The 13436-nt window shown below is 47.6% G+C and overlaps 1 long non-coding RNA gene across 1 annotated transcript; it reads right to left on the bottom strand.

Moving 5' to 3' along the window:
• Positions 1–3384: 3384 nt before the first annotated feature.
• LOC310901987 lies at positions 3385–13436 on the bottom strand. The gene is made up of 3 exons (XR_014586359.1): positions 12599–13436; positions 11848–12002; positions 3385–6093 (listed from the first exon to the last, which is right to left on the bottom strand). It is a non-coding gene; the product is annotated as an uncharacterized lncRNA (long non-coding RNA).

The raw sequence follows: 13436 nt of genomic DNA, 5'->3' as shown, positions 1-13436 counted from the left end.
GAAAGGCTCACCTGGCACCACTGGCCAGGCTCTTGGGGAAGCCCGTCTGTCACCCATTGAAGCATTGAACCTTCAGCCACTGCACAGACTGCGATGTCTGTCTGGGAATGCAGGGGCAATGAGTGGCCAGTCCATTCCTCTGCTCAGGAGAGATGACCATTATCCAGAGGAATGGGGAGAAGCAGAAAGAAATTGCTGGGTGGGATTTTCAGCAGGACTTCTGGATTCAATTTCCTTGTGGTTATAGTAAAAATAATACTTTGGGACGTCAGGGAGAGATGACCCCTCCGCCAGCCAACCTGTCCCCAGCAAAGGTGATGCTTAAACTTACCTGAGACACCTGAGGCAACAAGAAAAACTTGCTTTCTCCTTGTAAAATGAGTGTTGTGAACTAGAAGTTACTCGGGGCTGGAGCCACGACTCAACAAGCCAGAGAGGGGCAGGGGAGCAGGAGGGAGGCAGGGAAGACGTGCACTCCCACCTGGGGCTGGCAGGCAAGCTGGGAAAACCTGCACGGAGAGCAACCTGTAGCCACCTGAGAACAAGTGTACATCTTCAACTTACACGCTGCAGTTGCACCAAGAGCCTGGCCTGCCGTGACATGCCAACTTGCTGCTGGCCCCGGGGGAGAAAGAGGCTTTAAAGCACAAGGTTAGGAGAGTCAGGCCTCAGGCTCAGGATATTAATAGCTGGAAGATCATGCGGGTTGTGAGAAACCTCACATGTGTGGTAGCTAGAAGTTAAAATAAGATGAATTTATTGGCCATCCCAACAGTGAAGACAGTGAGCTGAGGTGCTTAAATGTGTTGTGACCTGGGATAAGTTGTGCACTGACCATCAGGCTGAAGGGGCAGTGGGTCTATGTCATACCCAACTGATGACCAGAATGGTGTCACAAGTGAGAAAGAGTTTTGGAAACCCCACAAAAGAATTGAGGAGGGCACAGAGAGGGGGAAGAAGAGAAGGGCAGCACAAGGAGAAGGAGAGAGGAGCCACATGGCACTTTGATGCAGAGCCCAAGACCCAACAGGAAGAAGAAAGCAGCCCTCACCCTGAAAGCCAGGCACACGGGGCTTGCGTGTTTTATTGGAGAAGCAGCAGCAGCACCGAAGATACCTCTCCTGCTTCTTGAAGGGGAGTGTTTGGGAGGAAGTGATAAGGGAGCAGAAAAAGGAAAATACAACCATGCTTGGTGCCAGCCCAGGGAGAGCTGATGGTGTCCCCATGGACAGTATGCAATGCAAAGGTCTGCAGGCACAACAACTGCCTGGTCCTGTGGCTAGTCATGGGACATAGATGGTGATGGGCAAACCTGAGCTCAGGGGTGGGCATGGGAAGCCTAGTTCAGGAGCACCTTTGCAGGAGAAGCAGGATGCCTCCATCTTTTCTGATGCAATTTCATTCTTTGGCTCCATACAGGAATTTTCCATAATCCCCTGATGCTTAACCAATGAGTTATTCACCTCCAAGCTGTACATACAGCAGAATGTGATCCCAGCAATTTGCAGTGGCTTATTAAACCCAATGAGCCCTAAAAGAGTTGAAAGGAACAGGTGAGAAAGCAATTTTGTTACAAAGTCTTGCTGCGTTATTGGGCTTGTTTTTTAGGGAGGGCTCGATGGCTGGGTGAGAGATTGGGCAGGTTTCCTAGAATATTCCCTCTCTCCCCTGCAGACACAGGGGCAGCACTTCAGTTGCACACCTCATCCACACAGGGTCTCCCAAACGGACCCAGAGACTGCCGACTTTGTTATGCTCCCCTGCTCATTCAGGCTGCTCTGTACTGCCCTACAGCACCGTTCTAGTAGGGGGTCCGCAGGCATATTTGGAGATACCACTGTTCCCAGAGACCCATAGCTCAGCACTTGCAGAATAACTGCAAGGTTATTCTGAGTCCACTAAGGGGAAGCCTATTTTTCCACTGCAGATACTCAGGGAGTTTGCAAATCTAAAGAGCATGGGCACAACTGAAACGGAGTACAAATTCTGCTGTAAAAATTCAATGGTTTGAAAGGCTTTTTCAGTCTGCATTCCTCCTATTCATCAGATCGGGCATGCGACCTCTTAAAGGAAAACTTGAACATGCAAGTGTTTCTACAGGGAAAAAAAAAAAAAAAAAGCACAACAACAACAAAACAGAACCCTTTATTACTGTGAACAATCACTTCAAAATGTGGGTGTTCAGCACCTGGCAGCCTATTTTGTAAAGATGCACAGCAGCACAGGGAAAGATTGGCTCTGGAGCCACTTGAAGAGAAGTGTCAGGACCAGGCTGTACTGAGAAAGAAATAAGAGAAAGGGGAAAATGATGAGGAAGAATGGCAGGGCGTCTAACACTTTGCATCTAATGCCTCCACATGGCTGCAAGTGCCGTGGCAATTTGGCCCTGATAACACGGATGAAGAGATGTTGCTAACATATTGCTTCCTTGTCAAATGTCTCACTGGTTTTGCAGCCAAGTCTCCTGCCAGCAAGGCCGCAGCAGCGCCTCTCCGTTACTTTCATATGCAAAGAGGTTGTTAACTCAATTGCCAATAAAATTCTAGTGGGTGGAGAGGAGGACATCTGCCTGTCTAGTCCTGTGCTTGCCAACATGGTTCTTTTATTCCTCCAGAAGCCGCAAGCTCCTACTCGAGCTGGTATTTTGACAAGCATTTCTGTTTTCTTGACACAATGGGCAAAGTGGGCACAGATCTTGCATGCCACTCGTAATATGTTTTCTGTGCTGTGATTTGCATCCTTTCTGGAGGATGCCTGGCACAGCGCTGCACAAAGCAGAACGAGCAGCTTGGACAGTGGGTTTAGTCTGACATGTAAATGTACTGCTTAATTATGTGCAATTGCGTTAGGAGAATGTGAAGAGGATGCTTTGCAGGCTGTGATGGCTACAAGGCTATGATGAATTTGGGTTTGGGGGGTGGGGGTGACAGAAGAGGCTTTGGAGGAGGGAAAAAAAAAAGGATGGAAATAATATTGAGGTAAATGAGTTGTCATCGGGAGCCACATGAAATGGCGACAATCATTTTTGTTAATTCCCCAACTTTACTCTTGGCTGCTGGAGACCCTAGGGTCCCAGCTAGCTGAAGCTGCAACCCCCTAAAGACACATTCCCAGAGGACAGGGGACTTACAGGGCATCTGTGTTCTCAGCACAGTCTCAAAGCTGGCCTTAAGTCCTGCCAGTAAAATTCTAGCTGAAAGTGAAAGCGACCAGAAAAACAGAGGTGGCAGACGGGTCACCAGGAGCGGGGAAGGTGGATTTGATGTTCTGGGGCACAGGACCAGACAGCATAATCTCTTCCAGCCCTTTCCAACCCTAAATTTTGGTTAATCTCTGCTTTTGTGCTTGAGGATGAGCCACCACCTTTGCAAACATATGATATGGTTACATCTGAAAGAAGAGGCCAAGAAGCCAGAGGGACTACTGCAGGAAAGGTTTAGACACATCAGATTGTACAGATGGTCAGAGCCAGAATCTCTCAGGTATCACACATGGCACAAACAGCTCTCCTCCATCCTCATCTTCCCCAGGCACTCCCTGAGTGCCAACCGTGTTGCCAAGCCTCATAAATTTCCCTCTCTGAGCACTGCTCTATGGAGAGATATTGAAAGACGGTCCAACTGTGTGATCCTACACCTGCCCAAGGGCACAGCAGCCAGCAGTACTGCTCTGCCTTCACCCTGAACACAGACCTCCTCCTCTTTTCGGGACAACCATAGAGCTAAAGGACAGCTAATTTCATGCCTTATAAACCAGTTTCACTTTAGAACAAGAAATAAAAAAGAACTTTCTTATCTCTCTGGGGAACGTCTTGAGACTCAAGCTGTTTTATTATCTGGGTTAGTTTGACATCCGAGAGGAGATTACAATCTGAAATTTCGAATGAAAGGGGGTTAGTCAATGTCATTTCCTATGTTCATAAGTAAATGACCAAGAAGAGATACATGTCACAGTCACGTCTGCTTTCATTTATTGGGCTGAAGGTTCATCTGTAAAACAAGAGATCATGAATTTATTGGCTTATTAATTATCTGCAAGCTTGTAATAAGGTGCTGTATTACTTTGACCATCTCGCCATTCTGTAATTTGATTATTCAGTCTTTCCAGTTCTTAATTGATAATTAATTTGAATAATGTGCAAAGAATTGAATGATGGAAGAGGGAAGCAGAAACAGATGGCTGGTCTATACAGCTAGAAAACATTTAACAGGGGAGAAAAGCATCGCATTTTGAACATAACAATATACTTTGTTCTAGGAAGGGACAATAGCATATGCTGTGGCTCATATCTTCAAACTTTTGCCCTGGTAAAAGAAAGGAAGGAAAAGATATTGAGACCGTGTCATAAAAAGGTATATAGCAAACACGCAAAGAATAGAGAGCTAATAGTCTGGCATAGGTAGAAGTCAGGATTAGTCTTCATTGAAAAAAAAAAAAGGGATACAGGACACAATTTTTTGGAGGTCATGTTGTTGTGTGCAATCTTAATTTGAAGTTCATATTTAATGGGCAAAACATTTGAAGACAGAAAGATGTAAAGCCAAAACATAAGGGGTTCCTTGTAATAAATCTGTGTATTTTAGGTTCTGAGATGAATTCTTTTCCTCTGAGTACATTATAGAGAAGATCCAGCTTCAGGGAACTGAGGAGAAACTGGGCCCAAAAAGCCACTGCTTTTCTTAAAGCCCTGAAACATCACTTCTTAAAGTCTCACTGGCTCTCCCACCTCTTTATTGTCATCTTCAGAATTTCCACCAACCAATGGATATTTGGGGAGAAACCGGGTACCAGAGTTTCTGAAGGAGACACAAATGCCTACTAAGGCATGAGCTCAGGAGTTTATTTCCACTGGGAGCCAGGGGCAGCTACACCAGACCACCCTGTGAACATCAGGCTGATTTTCTTCCTTCCACGGGACATTTCAGGCTTGAAACCCACCATGTATTCTTCAAGCCATGGCCTCTTGCTGCAGAGCTCTTCCTTCTGGCGTTTTTGACCATCACATGGCTCAGCCTCCTACAACTACGAGTTTTATGAGAGCATTTTTCCTGGAATCTACACCCACATTTTTCATAAAGGATGTTACTTAGATGTATTCATTTTTCTTTCAAGGACAGTCTATCCTTATGGAGGCAGGATAGAGTAATGACTGAAGGTAATTCTGGCTCTGACTCCAGGAGGGTAAGAGGAACAAATGAGCAATATATTTGCACCCATACACCCACAGATGTCAAAGCCTTTAAGTGAAGCAGCCCAAAGCACTTACATCACTTGAAAAACGAATTGCTATTCTAAAAACACGTTTGTTTTGTCCCTTGGATGGTGCCACACAGGTTACAGATCTGAAAGAAATCTATGCAGCACAAAAGAGCGTGCAGCAGAGGGCTGTGCGGACACTGCTCTTTTCTTCCTTTTCGCAAGGTTAAACCTGTCGTGTTTTGCACATAGGGGGTGTTCAGGAGAATCACTCTCCCCACTGTGAGAGAGCACGGAGCTGACCTCCACCACTTCCTGATGAGGCCTGAGGGCCTGGGGCCAACCCTGATGGAAGTGTTAGAAATCTGCATTTACAGCAAAGCACGCCCAGCAAAACAGGGTCCATCGGATCCATTTCCTCCTCTCTCTGAGAGGTGACGACCCATTCCCCACCACCTTGCTAGGCACGCATTTTGCACGTTTCCTCTCTTTTGCGTGGACATCTCAGAGTCTTGAAAACACCATTCCACCTGCCGTCGCCTTTCAGTGCAGGAGGGATGTTCAGTCCAGCTCGGTGCAGGCACCAGGACGTTTTCAAGGACACCGGCAGTTCCCAGACAAAGATTTCCGAGTTTATTCAAGAGAAGCAGTGCTGAAATCAACACAAGCACATATTGCTCTTGAAGTAAAGATGCTGTTTGCTGTTTCCCACTTACCAAACCCCTTCACCTCTGCCAAGACACTTGTAAAGCACTGGATATTGATAATAACGGGGATCACAACTCTCTCTCTGCTCAGCACAAGTCTTTGAATGCTGTGTCTAGTAAGATGATGAATAGTAATAACCACAATTGCAGCTGTGACATGAGTACTCCTTGCAATCTTCCTCCAGTGTTCCTAAGGAGACAGAGTGCCCAAGGTCAAACAACAAACACAATGCATTTTGATAGGGCCTACAAAAATCGTTCCTTCCATTTCTTCCAGATTTACAACCTCTGCGATAGGGTAAGGAACCAAAAAACATGATTAAAGAGATGCCAGAATCCATCAGATGTGAATGGATTGCAACAGTTTTTAAATGGGTTAAATTTGCAGCCTGAACTACTTGGCAGAATCTCTGTAATCGTTATTCTTTTATTCATAGCAGTAATAAATAATAATAAACCTAAACATCCCAATGGTCCCCACACCTCCCGCATCTCCCTAGCTGCAGATCTCAAATATGAATAATAATTACAGCTTATCAAATCAGCCCATGATTAGAGACAACAGAAAGACATTTCATATTGTTAACTTCCTTGCACAAGACGAAAAAAAAATCAGGTCATAGGGGTATTAAAAATTTATATCATAGCATTTGACTTGACTCGTCTCTTAAAAAGAAAAAACCCTAGCATGTATTATGTATTTAGGCAATTCCTTTTAAATCCTTTCTAGAATGAGCACAAGATAGGCCCATAACTTGATAGATGGATGGCTCTGTCTAGATACTGTGCATATTTTATATACACATACACATGCATACACTTAATGTGCACTCACACCTATATATAAAATTATATACATAGAAAGAAAGGTATAAATCTATTTATATCTCTTAGCTGAAGACAGATGCAGAGCTAATGTTAAAAAAATCTCTACACAGATAGCATCTTATTTAAACCTGGCAGCTTTAGAAGAGTAACTTTTTTGCCAATTTTTTTGTAGAGTCACAGCAACCTCAGCAGAGCTTGTTTCATTAGCAGCCTTGTTCCTGTTTATGTTTAGCGGTTAGTTTCTTGGTTTTGTTTTGTTTTTATTTTTATTTTTTTCCCCCTTTGGTCATTTTTGTTGCTCCCCTAGTCAAAGAATACCTTGACTGGGGAAAAAGAAGTTCCTCGATTCCCACACAATGGTTGAAGCATGGGTGACTGGAATAAATAAAGTCAAGAGAGAGGCTTAATATTCAACTCATCATTCAGGAGATTAAGAAAGGAAACCAGCTACTGCTTGAGTGGTTTTTAGGACCCACTTTGTGCCCTGTTTACCAGTCCTGCTGCTGGGGCTGCAAATTTGCTGCAGGAGCTCTTGTAGCATAGGCAAAGCAGAGCAATCCATACAGGCTAATTTTGTGTACACAGCCTGTATGTAAATACGCAGCAGTCTTCTGATAAGCAGGCCCAGATTGCCCAGGTTGGAGGGCCACCCAGAAAACAAAGAAAAGGTGTTCATAACCTGCTCCGCACAAAACCTGGGACCACAGTCACTGGTCTCTGGAGACAGCCCTGCCCTGGGAGAGGGCTGCATAGGGAGCCCTGTAGATGTGACCTCCCCCAGGCACATCCCAGGACATCTTCTGGATGTTCCTGTGGTGCTAATGATGGATTTTACAGCCTGCCTGGTCCCAGGGAAGGGAAAGCAATTTCAGTCCCGTTGCCCAAGGCCGCCCTGATCTCGGTGCCCACTACTGACGGTGGAAGACGATGCCTCCAAAGCTCTCTGGATGCCTCCTGGCTGCTTGGGGCCTCACTCCTCATTTCCTTCCACCTCCAACTTACAAAAAACATCTAGCATCTTCATGGTAATTAGAAAAACTCTTCCACATGTTTCAATGTAAAAACACATTTTTATAAGAGACATGGTTGCATGTCCAAGGTTGTCAGCAGCACATATTTCCCAAAAGATGCTGGAAATCTTGGAGGGGCAAAGACTGCAGAGAGCTGCAGTGAACACCTCAATGTAAATCCCCTGGCATCAGCTTACTGTTTTCAGGACAGGTCAGCATATTTACGTAGATGCGTTAATAGGGCAGCCGCCAAAATCTCCACTAAGATGTTTTGAAAGCTTTAAAAAAAGCCTTGGAATATATTTTTTTTCAACATCTGCAGTCAATGAAAGGAGAGATGCAAATCTGCTGTCATTTGCATGCAAATTTTTTTACATCAAATCAGTGACAGAATGCACAATAAACACACTTTAAATTGAAATATTCCACGTTCACTTCCTCCTACCCTTGCCTGCAGCTGGGATCCAATTTTCGTGCACGGCTCCACACAGGTGACCATCCTCCAGTGGCTCTGAAGCCAGGAAGAGTGTGGGGAAGACAGAATTACAGAGGCAGAGTAATTGCAACTATCTCATGACTCAAAAACCAGCTGTCGTGAGGGAGAGTAAAGATGAAGGTTCTTCAGAAATAAATGCTGTTAAAAGAGTCTGTATCTGTCTTAAACCCTAAAGCATCCTTTATGACAACCATTATTTTGCTCAGGGGAAAAATGCTAATCAGTCACTCTGGAGTCCACACAATCAGAAATAATAGCGAATATCTCTGTAAGACTTGTTTGCTACAGGTTTTAAATAGCTCATTTGACGTACAACACCCCTGAAGGGGAGGGCAGTGCTCATAACACCAGTGCAGAGATGGGCAAAAGGTGTGCAGTGGGGCTGAGGGGTTTGCTCAGGTCATGTTGGAATTGCAGCAGAGCTGGGAATCGAGCTGTGTCCCTCCAGGCCTCCTGGTCATGCTTTTGTGTCCCATCCCCAACCCCATTCCCAAACACATCCCATTGCTAATCGCATCTCCAACCCCCCAGCCCCAATCCCTCCCCCTCTCCATCTCCATCTCCATCCTCATCTCCATCCCTATCCCTATCCCTATTCCCATCCCTGTCCCCATCAGTACTCTTTCCATTTCTTTTCCATATGAGATGCCGTAGCTCCACCGGTCTCTCCATCTCCAGCCTCATGTGCCAGGTAACACTGATTTTAGGACAGCACAAAAGCACATCAGGGCCCATCTCCTGGGTTAGCTAAGCCACGGCTGCACTCAGACCTGCCCACGTGTTAGCCCACTGCTATGACCAACCTCATCACCACACCAGCCATGTCTCAGTTTTCCTTCAGTGTCTAATGGTTCCTGAAGCGCACTCAAAGCTGTTTTCTGTAGCTGGTGTTTCACTTTCCCTACTAATAGAAAGTGTTTCCTGATGTCTGACCGAAATCCTTCCTGCTGTATCTCAAAGCTGCTCATTCCTGCCCTAGTTGGCCAGCTGGATGTTTCTGCTGCTGGTCACAGCAGTGCTCCCCAGCAGAGCCCTGCACTGTCCCTCTGTCCCCACAGCCCTGACCCACCGCTGGGGACAGCCCGCGGCTTCCCCAGGGAACGCACAACACCTGTGAGGGCAAGCCAAAGACCACGCTGGTAAACCGGTCATTTTTTAATAGCCCAAAGCCCGTCTCCTTTCAAATCATACAGCTTCTGGGTTGCCTGTTGCTCCAGGTACTATGGGAGAGGATTCACCCGGGCTGAGCCCTGCCTGGTCCTGGCATGGGAGCCTCCAGCAGTCCCCTGGGTCCGTCCACACGCTGCAGCAGTGCAGCTGCTTGCCTGCAGTGCAGGCATGCCTCGCTCTGACTCACGAGCTATTAAAAGCCACATTTCCCCCCGTATCTCTCTACCTAAAGATATAGATAGGCACCCAGCGAGGACTGTAAAAGCACTTAGGCTGGTTAGTTAGATCTCACTGGAAGTTAAGCGCCAAATTCACCTGCCTGTTAGAAATGAAATGCCTTTTGAAATTGAGCCCCAGGCGCTTCTGAGCTCCTTATGCAAGCTGGAAACCCCAGGTCATCGGAGACACGGGTCAGCGAAACAGAGCTACGTGCACCTCCCCACCCTCGCTCTGCGGGGTCTGGGGGAGCAGGGGGAGCACGCAGAGGGGTGCCAGCACGGTGCTGCACAGAGATCAAGCGTCCTGGCCCATGGGTGCATCAACAGACACGTGCTTTGGAGGCAAATTCTCCAGGCTGTCGGCAGCACTGCAGGAAAGAAAAGAGCTGAATACCAAAAAAAGTCCCATATTTATCTGTTCCTTGCTTGTCTGCAAAACTCTGTGCAGAACCTAAGCGGAAATGTTGAAGACGGCAAGGGCAGAAGGGTGGGATGGAGTGTTATCTGCCCACAGTGCTGCTGGCATGCACGCGTGTGTGTGAGCGTGCACATGTGTGAGTATGTGCCCTCCTCTGGCTTCCTGAAAGGAAACTGAGCTTGCATTTGCTATTCAAAGGCCATTTAAAATACAGAATCACTGAGCTGCTGCATTTCTCCTTTGCTTTTTTTCCAAGAAATTAAAGAAACTATTTGAGACCACCTTATCTGGTAGGTGACGGGATAATTGGAAATGCCTTGGTATAGCTGACATGTCCACGGATACACAGAGGAGCAGCACGAGCATCTCAGCAGCAGGCACAAACTTAATAAGTGTTAGGGACAAATCTAATAACCGCTTCGCTGGTCTCAACAGCTCTTTAGCTGATATAACACCACAAACACTTTCTCAGCAATTCCACTGTTATTTAACCCTGTGAGAGAGCGGGCTCTGCAGCAGCAAGCCCCAGCATGGAGCTGGTGGCGCTGTGCTGGCCCTGGGCACGAAGGAAGGCCAAGGTCACCTCAACGCCTGGCCCACCACCGTTTGCCAAGGCCCTGCCCGTAGGACACCCGTGGTTGGACATCTCCTGAATCAGCAGCACATCTCCCGAGGCCTCCTTAGCCAGCCTCGCCAGCTGCCTCTGGAGGAGCCCAGATGTTGCTGGCTGCAGGTCAGAGATCCAGCCAGAAAATATTTCCTCCCTGGCTTGTGTGCCCACAGGCAGGAGGGATGCTGTTTGTGGCAATCGCCCACCTTTTTGGTTAAAAATAAATTATGAAAGCAGTTCAGGTTTATGGTGAATGATAGGGGGAGTGATGACACTGAGTATTTACAGGGAAATCAGCAATGTCATTCTGAGGCTTCACTCCTTTTTACATTTCCCCCCTCACCGGGTAGCCTAGAGAGCCTTCAAAGTTCATGTCCAGCAACCAGCTGCAATGACCCCAAGGCCCCATGGCTGAGGACGGGTGCTTCTTCTGTTCACTTCAGCCATGGAGCACCAGGAAAGGTTCAGATATCAAAAAGCCCAGCAGAAAAATGCATGAACTCAAAGCAGAACTGATAGCTTCAGCTGGTGGGAAGAGATATGGTCACCCTTGGACAGACACTGAAGTGTAGCAAGCTTGCCTTGCACATGCTAAGAACAGCACCCCTGATCTTATCGCCTGTTGTGTCCTGCAGAAAGCTGCATGATTTCACAGAGGACCACAGAGTGGGGACATCCCCCCCGAGCTCATCCTCGAGGGCACATCCCACGCCTGCCTGCTGGATACTCCTCACCAGAGAGATCACATCAGGTGCATTGGGCTAAGCCCTTGCTCTAGAATAAGCATGCCCACACGGGCAGTTATTCTGGATGAGGCATGATAAAAGCCATGCCAGTTTAATTTCCTCGTGCACAAGCAGGTTTACCTCCCATATAGCTTGTATTTTGTGGTAAAGCTTTTAAAAAAAAAAAAAAAAAAAAGAGTTGCACAACCTCACTCACAGGCCATCAACTGGTTTGGGGATGGCGTGACTGATTATCTGTACAAAGGCTGCGGAAAATTCCTGGATGGGGCTGTGGAGTGAAAGCAGCAGGCCAAAGAGCTGGGTAGCCTTTTCCCCAGCTGATATCCATCAGCCCTGCAGCCCGTCCCAAGCACCTCTCTGCACCAGATTTCTTCTGGTCAGCAGCAGAAAAATTTCGGCTGTGCAGGACCTCTGGAGGTCTGGAGCCTGCCCGGCAGGTACCACGAACCTGAGCTGAGTTCATCACAGGTGAACATCGTGCAAAAAGCCACTCCTGAGCGGAGGCGGGAAACCCCTCATCTTCCTGAAACCTGGTGGGTGGTGGAGACCATCATCCATGGTACGTTGTGTTGGTGGGGGCAGGTGGCTCTGGAGGGTGCTTTCCTGGGATAAATGAACAAATTAGGGGACACTCCAGCAGGAGGAAAGGTAGCAGAGCGCGTGTGCGGAGGACATGCCCCATCCCTCCCTGCCTCCCCCATGCACACGTATGTCATGGGGAAGAGATGAAACCCAAGCCACCGAGGTGTCTGCTGGTGAAAGCAGGGTCTGCCCCAGCGCGGCCGAGCCGCCTCTGCAGAAAAGCAGATCCGCGGCTCGGGGTGAGTCACAGCGCCAACAGGAGCGGCGCGGCGTGAGAAAAGGAGTTTAATGCGTGAAGACAGACGGACGGCCTCCCTTCCCCCGCAGCCTCAGAAAAAAAAAAAAGAAAAAAAAATCTGCCCTTTTCCAGGAAAGTGCTTTGCAACCTGATTGCTCTTGTATCTGTTTATTAAACAAAGGTTTGGAGAGGAAATTCCTTGCTGCAGCAAAATACTGCGTTTCCAAGGTTATCCCGGAGCACAAAGCAAGAAGACAGTCGTTTTTCATGCCCATAATTAGGGAAATTGTATTAGCAGATTAGCGTTAAGCAACATTTACATACAGTAACATGGTTACGGGATGGTGCTCCTAACCAAATTAAAGGCCATCTTGCTCACCCGCCCTTGCAGCAGGCAGGACTCTTCACAGCTCTCTTCCCTGGGCTTTCAGTACCCGATCCAAAGTCCCTCCAAACCTGACGGTAAGGTGCCCATTGGCTGCAAATAGCTTTGTTTCACCAGGTTTCAGGAATCTGCTTTCCTTGTTGCTGGTTCAACCACAGGGCCCCTTCCCAGAGGTGGTTTTAAGACCCAAATCCCTCTGCAGTTCGGATTTCCTTCCCGCAGTTGACACAAGGCATGGGCACAGAGCGCTCACCTGGCAGAGGCGAGCTGGCTTTTATTTGCTCGCTGCTGTGCAAATCCCAGGCCGGGTCACACAGGGCTTGTTTGAAGGGCCTGTGTCGTGTTTCAACCACAGCCACAACCAGAGCGCTCCAAACAAGCCCAGCGGGAAACCTTCCCTGGGAGAAGCCAGCAAGACAGCCAGCATCACAAAAACCTAAAGAATTTGGCATGGTTTTATCAGAAGGTTTGTATTTTCCAGCACATGAAAAGACGGCTTTATACAGGCAGAAGAATATATATTCCTGCTGCATCTCCGCACGGGGAGCTTGCCAACTCCCCTGTCCACCTTGGGGGCAGCAGAGCCACCATTGGAGCCATGCTGTCCTCTGGCAGCAGCACCCCCAGCAGGCTCCGGCATGGGGCAGGCGCAGAGCATTTCCAGGCTCACCTATCCGCCTTAGATGAAATGCTTCATTTTCAACACCCCCGACCAAAAAAAAAAATCAAGCCCAGCCACTCCCAGCTCCTCTGTAGCCATTTTCGAGGTTCACAGACTTAACTGTCGAAGGCTGCAGACACATTTATTATCTTTTTGCAGTGCCATCTGGCA

The sequence above is a fragment of the Anser anser genome, assembly GCF_964211835.1.
Source record: "Anser anser genome assembly, chromosome: 6".
NCBI lineage: Eukaryota > Metazoa > Chordata > Aves > Anseriformes > Anatidae > Anser > Anser anser.
The sequence above is the reverse complement of the archived record's forward strand: the minus strand, read 5'-3'. Positions and strand labels throughout refer to the sequence as shown.